Below are 6,944 nucleotides of genomic sequence, written 5' to 3'. Positions count from 1 at the left end.
CAGCAGCTCCTTCATGTTTGTGAGCTCAGAGGCGATCAGCTTAAACAAATACTGTTGGCAGAATTACTTGCTGTTGCTGTCAACCTAAAGAACAGCATAAATGAGAACAGCAAGATACCAAGCACTACCACCTGTACAGACCCTGAGCTGGGAGGAGCAAGGTACAGCCAACAGACCTGAGTTTGAAAGAGCTTTCTGGATGGCACCTCCACGCTAGTGCCCACAGGCCCCACTGTGTAGCTAAACCAAACAAAACCCACTCAGATCTTGCAGGAGGCAGCCTTTAATGATGGGGGGACTGCTGCTCTCTGCTGGTGCAAAGTCAGGCGTAGTAAAACGCTGCTGAATGCAAACCCGCCCTGAGAAAATGCGAGGTGCTGCTTAGAGCTGTGCAGAGACTGGGCATTCCCTGCCCGAGAAGAGTGAGATTTTCAACATTTGTTTCTGTTTTTAACAGATGCTGGTAGTTTCTTCACACGTGAAAAGGGAAATAGTTGGGAGTGATCAAAATATTTTATTTCAACGAAACAAACTGTTTTCTCTGAGCTTTGAAACTTTTCAGTTATAGTGTACAATATTAAAAAGAAAGAATTGGAGACAAAGTCTGTAATTTAGTCTGAGAAAGTTCCTGTCCTTCATTTAATTCCCTTTCTTTTAAGCATGGCCACTTTCACCTTGTTTTTCTAGTTCTTCTTCTTGGAAGCCCCCAAATTGTTACACAGGTGCTTGCTCTGCCTGGTGTGGCTTTTTGGAGGGAGATTTATTTAGAATTTCAGATTACTTTTAGTATGAAAAACACTGTCTGTAAAAGAGCTCTAAAGTAAATGACTGTTTACTCCAAAGAAAAGGTGTAATGTATTTTATTAAGCCCTAGCTCTCATTTTGCTTTCATGTAAATTCTACTTGCAGTCTCTATTTAACTAGCAGGGCTTTTTCCCCCCAATGTTTTTTCTGTTCTCTATTCTAAGCACTGAAATGAAGCACATTAAACAAGACACATTATTCAACAGAATCATTATTGATCCTATATAAAATAAAAAAAAGGAAAGAGAGAAGAAAAGAAACATAGACATTGACACATACATAAACATAAAAATTTGGTGGAAATTCCCAAAGACCCAACATATAAATTAACCACTAATTGCTGTTCTATTACTAATACAATATATAGTGAACATCAATTTTAAGCAGAACTCCTAAACAAGGTTTGTATTGGCTTTCCAATAACAGCACGATATGGGAGAAAAAAGTTACCAGATCAAACTGAGCAGGGGGATAAAATACCCACTATAGCATATCATGCTATTGATGATAAGCAGAATAATTCACTAACTTCTAATTCATGGTGAGTTCTGGTCAAAACTCAGTGGCATGACATAAACCACCTATAACTACAGCAGATGTAGCTCACAAACCAACCAACCGCCTGTTTTACAATGAAAAAATACACTTAAGGGAGTAGTTAAGGTTTCCCTTTTACAAGGAATAGGAATTAACATGATATCCCCAGAAGCTGCAGCTCTTTAGCACAGCTTCAGTCAGTGCACACAACTCGTACCAATACCCTCAGCTCTACTATGTTCTTTCCCTTTATAAACCAGAGTATCAGTGCATCTCATTTCTCTCTACGCATCCTGCTATCACAAAACCAGCCACTGAACAGTGCTGCTAGGTAGCAAATTGTAGTTCCGTATCTTTTGAGTAAGATCCCACATGAATGCATCTCCTGGTTGTGTAATTTCATTTTACAGCTTCTTGCTCCTATGAGGACAGGATTTGTACCCACGGGTAAACACAGAGGTTTTGATAAATGTGTGCTCAGCATGTAAGTGCCCTTGGATCTTGGGTCTCAGATGATCCTCCTGTGCCCTCCTTCAGAATTTATGATTTGTTTTTAATGGACTGTACCAAGGATAAGAAGCTTTCACAATGCTCATCATCAGAGTCTCACTGTCCTATGATTTATATGCCATGCCCATGCTTTTAAAATCTTACAGAAAAGGGCTGTATTTATGGCAGGTTTTCTACAACACTGTAGAAAGTGGGTTTAGGATACACATTATGAGGAGGCTATATTATCTTTTCTGAGTGTGTTGCAACCTTCATTGACACTAATAAGGTTTACTTGTCCCAGTGGACAAAAGAATGGACTGCAGAGTCTCTAACTCAATTTATGAGTGGCTGACTCAGACTTGAGAAGGAGCATGCCCTTTCCACACCAGTCGTTCGCTCCCAAGGCCAATGTAGAAAAACTTGCAGTCCCCAGAGAGAAAAGTATTCTTTGGTGTTTCTTGAGTGGCCCCTCTGGCCGTTTTGGCCCCAGCACGGTGGCTTTACAGTACAGCAGTTATCACTTGCTTAAAAGTTTCTTTTCACATAATGTTCTCTGTAACAAACCCATTCTTTTCTCTTTTGCTTCCTGGAAGAGCCCATACCCACAATAAATGTGGAAAAAAACAAGAAAAGGATTATACAGAATCAGAACTGTAGTTCTTAAAATGAGGAGCTTAGAGAGCTACAAAGAGGTGTCAAATGCAGCAAATCTTTTGTCATTTTATCCCACTGGAGTACATGCATTCCTGGAGATCATCTCAAGTACCAGGATGAGATTGCCAGTTTGACACCACTACTCCTGAGTGTCTGTGTATGCCACATATGCTGTGCTTAAGCATCTTGTTATGGGCAAAGGAAGGTCTTGTACTGAAAGACACAATTTTATTTTTAATCTAATGTAAAGATTTGACTGTATAACCAAAACACGGAAAACAGTTGTTAGTTTAAATGCATTTAAATTGTTCCAGATTAAAAAAAAAAAAAAAAAAAAGTTGTAGTAAACCCCTCCTCCTAGTATCTAATGCTTTTTCCCTGGGGCTACATTTACCTCTCCACTGCTCCTCTAGCTACTAATGCTGACGGTTTCTTTCTGAGTGAAGAGGTGTGCCAGCAAGTTGTCCTCCTAAGATCTTTGCTGGGAGGAGTATGATGTTCATGGTAGGGTTTTTTTTCTTCTCTTTGCTAGGAGGAGGATGATGTTGATGGCTACTTCCTCTTAGCTCTAGGGGCCACATTTATATGTTTGCTAATACGTTCTACATCCTGATTTTTGTTCCTTGGTCCATAACTCTCATGTTGCACCTAACTTTACTATGTATGGTAGGGTTTATACACATAGGACACGCTTCTTTTTTGCTATTCCCACAACTGATTTTACCCAGCTCCTAGGCTTGGCAGTACTCTCCTGGTGAGTCAGTGGGGTCTCTGGTATTATCTTAGGCCCAAACCTTATAATCACCACCTTTACCTCTTTGTGCTGAATCATTAGTTTGGGATCACAGGTAGTTCAGTCTGCACAGCAGAATTACTTATTTATATACAAACTTTTAACAGGCATTACACCAATTACATGAAACAATGCAAAACTAAAACAAAAAAGAGCCACCTGCTCATTAGACAATTGTTGTTAATGGATAAACAAGCTGAAACAAAGCTCCAAGCTAGCTGAGACTAGTCCAGACAAAACCTGTCAAACTCCCAAGCCCCGGGCTTGCTACCAGCAACAGAAATACTGTATTTACTAATGCATGGGGACACACAGGGCCCTGTAACTGAAGAAGAGATTCCAAAGGATCTGGTCAGATTCCAATGGATCTGAGCCTTAGGCTGAAAGCTGGGGTGACAGATGATGTAGGATTAGGGTGTGGACAAGAACATTTTCAAGAAACCTAAATTCTCAATGCATCGTTGAGAAATCAGGAAAAATTTCCTGAGAAAAGGCAAGAGGGCTCATCTCGGTTTAAAGTGATACTTCACCTTGCGTCATACACATCTCACAGTGTCTAGGAACGGGCAGGTTTAAAACTAGGAGTAGGGTTAGAATTTAGTGCAGGCTGAGGAACTCAGGTTCCTGCTGTACCTTAGAGATCCCCTGGAGCTAGGATGAGGACTCATGCCATTTCCATCTAAATTATTTTTTCCTAACCCCCTGTTGGCTCCTGCCTCATGTCCACCTTTACATTTTGAAAAGAGGGAGGACCAAGATCAGGGTTGCATCTAAGGGTTTGGAAAGTACAGGCTCGTGAACCTGGGTTTCTGGTGCAACTTGGAGGTACCTGAGTGTATAGAATAGATTTCAAATTGTTGAAGATGTCTTTTCTTCATCATTGTCTGCTCATTGATCATTCCCTGCTTCATCAACTTCATTTCTAAAAGTTAGAGTTAAGTTTTGAGGAAGTTGTTTTCATTTACTTAGTGCCTTTTCTATGCTGCAGACGTGATCTTGGGAAGGTATTTTGAAACTTCCATCTTTTCTCTGAAGATGTGTCATGTTTCTTTCTGGTCTCAAAGATTTCTTTCCCTTGTGAATAATAAACCTTTTTCAACAAAAATGGGAATGTGATTTTCCGGTGTGTACATGGAATTAAGTATATAAAAAGTCTACTATGTCTGAAAAGAGAAACTGCATGGCAGGTATCACTGTCTTCCGACTGCCTCCTCCCCTCCAAGAGCCTGTTCATGTAGTCCTTCTCATGCCCCACTTTCTGGACCTCCCAGGGAATTCAGGTGGGATCCGTGTCACCCCAGACCTCAGCAGGGTCAGTCTTCAGCACTAGCTGTGTGTCAGTGCAGGTCTGGCACTGTCAGCCATGGGCCTGAATTTACCTCGGTGACTCCGCAAGGTAAATCTAGCGATACTTAATGAACTTAAAGGATTCACCAGTCCTGAGAAGACAGCGATCCCACTTGGCATCTGGGGTAACCCAGCCCAGGCAGGATGATGCTGATGACCTGGATTACACCCCACGCGCTGTCGCATGCGGGTTCCCTACAATAAAAGTGAAAATACCCGCTTTGTTCACACCCCCCTCCCCTTCCCTGCGTAGGAAAAAATCGGAGGCGGTGTGAGGCGAGTGTGCCCATCCGGCCCCAGCCTGGCCCCGCTGCGCCCGCCTGACCCCAGCCTGGCTTCCCCGGGCCTGCAGCCGGCTGCGGCCGTTGGGCGCAGCGGCGCCACTGCGACCCCTGGCGGCTCCCGCCGGCAAGGCGTCAGGCGGCCCCAGGAGATGGCGGGAGGCGGCGGTCAGCCCCAGGGGCGGCCCTGGGGGGAGGACCAGCTTCCCATCCTGCCGTGTCGGCCTCTCCTCCCCGGCGGAATTATGAGGGATCTGGCAGCCGGTTTTATGTGGGTTCCCGTCCCGCACTGCCAGCGCCCGGGAGTGTTGGTTTCACCGGGAGCCGGAGCTGAGGGCCGGGCAGCCGGGGAAGCGCCCCGCGCACCAAGTGCCCCGCACAGCTCGGCCCGCCGCCCGGGAGCCCCGTGGCACCCCCCACAGGCCTTTCTCCTGCAGCGTCACAGAGGCCGGAGCTCGCTTCTGTGGCTGCGTTGCCAGAAACTGGCACGCTTAGGCCAGCTTTACTTCTCTAGGCAGGAGGAGTCCCCACCTGTACCCTTCACCTGTATTAACTTAGAGGCTACAATGTCCGATTTCTCAGACATTTGCCTGAAGAATGTGTTTGAGAGATGCCTTTGTTCATGGATTTGATTCTCAAAGGCCTTGGCTTTCATTATGCGACAAAGGCATCCAGAAATTAATGGTGATGTCACAGTTCAAATTATTAATTTAAAATTAGATTTATTGATGGAAATTAATTCGGAAACCTTATCACTGGAATTCCATTATTTTCAATACAAACAAGGAATTAATCAAGTGAAGCATTACAGATCAGGCAGCAATAGAAATTCAGATACTGTGAAATGTATTTTAGCTTTCCACTTCCTACTCTTGCAGGGAGACCTGCACACACCGATGCCCTGGCTCCTGTGGGCAGCTGAGAGGACTCCTGTGTTCAGTGACCAATTTGCCTATTGTGTTTTCAGTAATTAGATTAACCAGCCCAAAACCCACAAGGAAACATTTCATCAGTGATCAGCTTTCTAAAGTGAGTGCTCTTTCAAGGTCAAATTTCAAATTTTAGCTGGATATATTTAGAACTTCCATTCTGTTTAACATAGTTAAACATTTTTTGTAGTTACAGTCACAGTAAACCAGGAGGAGTTAGAGGGGAGCAGTTCCTCTTTAGCAAGTTCTTTGCATAGAAAACAGAACTCTGTGCCAAAGCCCCAAGGATGCATTCCTTTGGCACGAGAACTGGTGGGTTTACGTGTGCTCTGCACTGGTGGAAATGACTGTTGCAGTCATAGGGCACTGGAGAAGAGGTCAAGCAGCAAGAAAGTTATTATTAAAAAAAATAAAAATCTTTAATTATTAAAAAAGGGTTTCAACTTGTCTGTATGGCCTGTGCAGGAACTGGCAGTTACTATAATATTTTTTTCTCCCTTAGGGATTAAAAAAAAAATTGCCTTCATCTTCCTGTGGGTTTTTTTTCAAAACTGGATAGCAGCATTTGTGAGTTTTACACGTGTGCAGTTTTTATGGACGTGTCCCTCAGCTTCTCCACTCTTCTACCAAAACAGTGTAATTAAACTTTCCAATTTGCAGTGCCCTGCAGAGTACTGAATGGAAATAATCTATCAGTACTGTTTAATCCTATAGCTTTCTCAAGGCTTCAAATATGAATAAAAGTCAGTTATCCATTACATATTTTTTCTCCATCACTAGAAAACAGGATACTGAGGTGTCCCCAGTTTCCTGAGAAGTGGTGATTACTTTCAAATCATATCAATTGAAATAAGAATTTCCCTTTGATTCCAGTAGGATTTATCAGTGGCTGGCATCTCTATGAAGCAGGCACATTTTTTTCAATCTTTTTATGACATGTAGAAAGTCAGCGTTGGACAGCAATATTCAGACTATACCCAAGGCTTCAACTGACAGCTACGGAAAGCCTAATTGATACTGTTTCTTCCCTAGAGTTTTTTATTTCAGCGAGCACACAGGATGAAGAGAGGAAAGTGGACTGAGAGGAAGTCAGGCTATGGTGAGCAG

This window comes from Gallinula chloropus, assembly GCF_964237585.1.
Source record: "Gallinula chloropus genome assembly, chromosome: 1".
NCBI classification, from domain to species: domain Eukaryota; kingdom Metazoa; phylum Chordata; class Aves; order Gruiformes; family Rallidae; genus Gallinula; species Gallinula chloropus.
The sequence above is the reverse complement of the archived record's forward strand: the minus strand, read 5'-3'. Positions refer to the sequence as shown.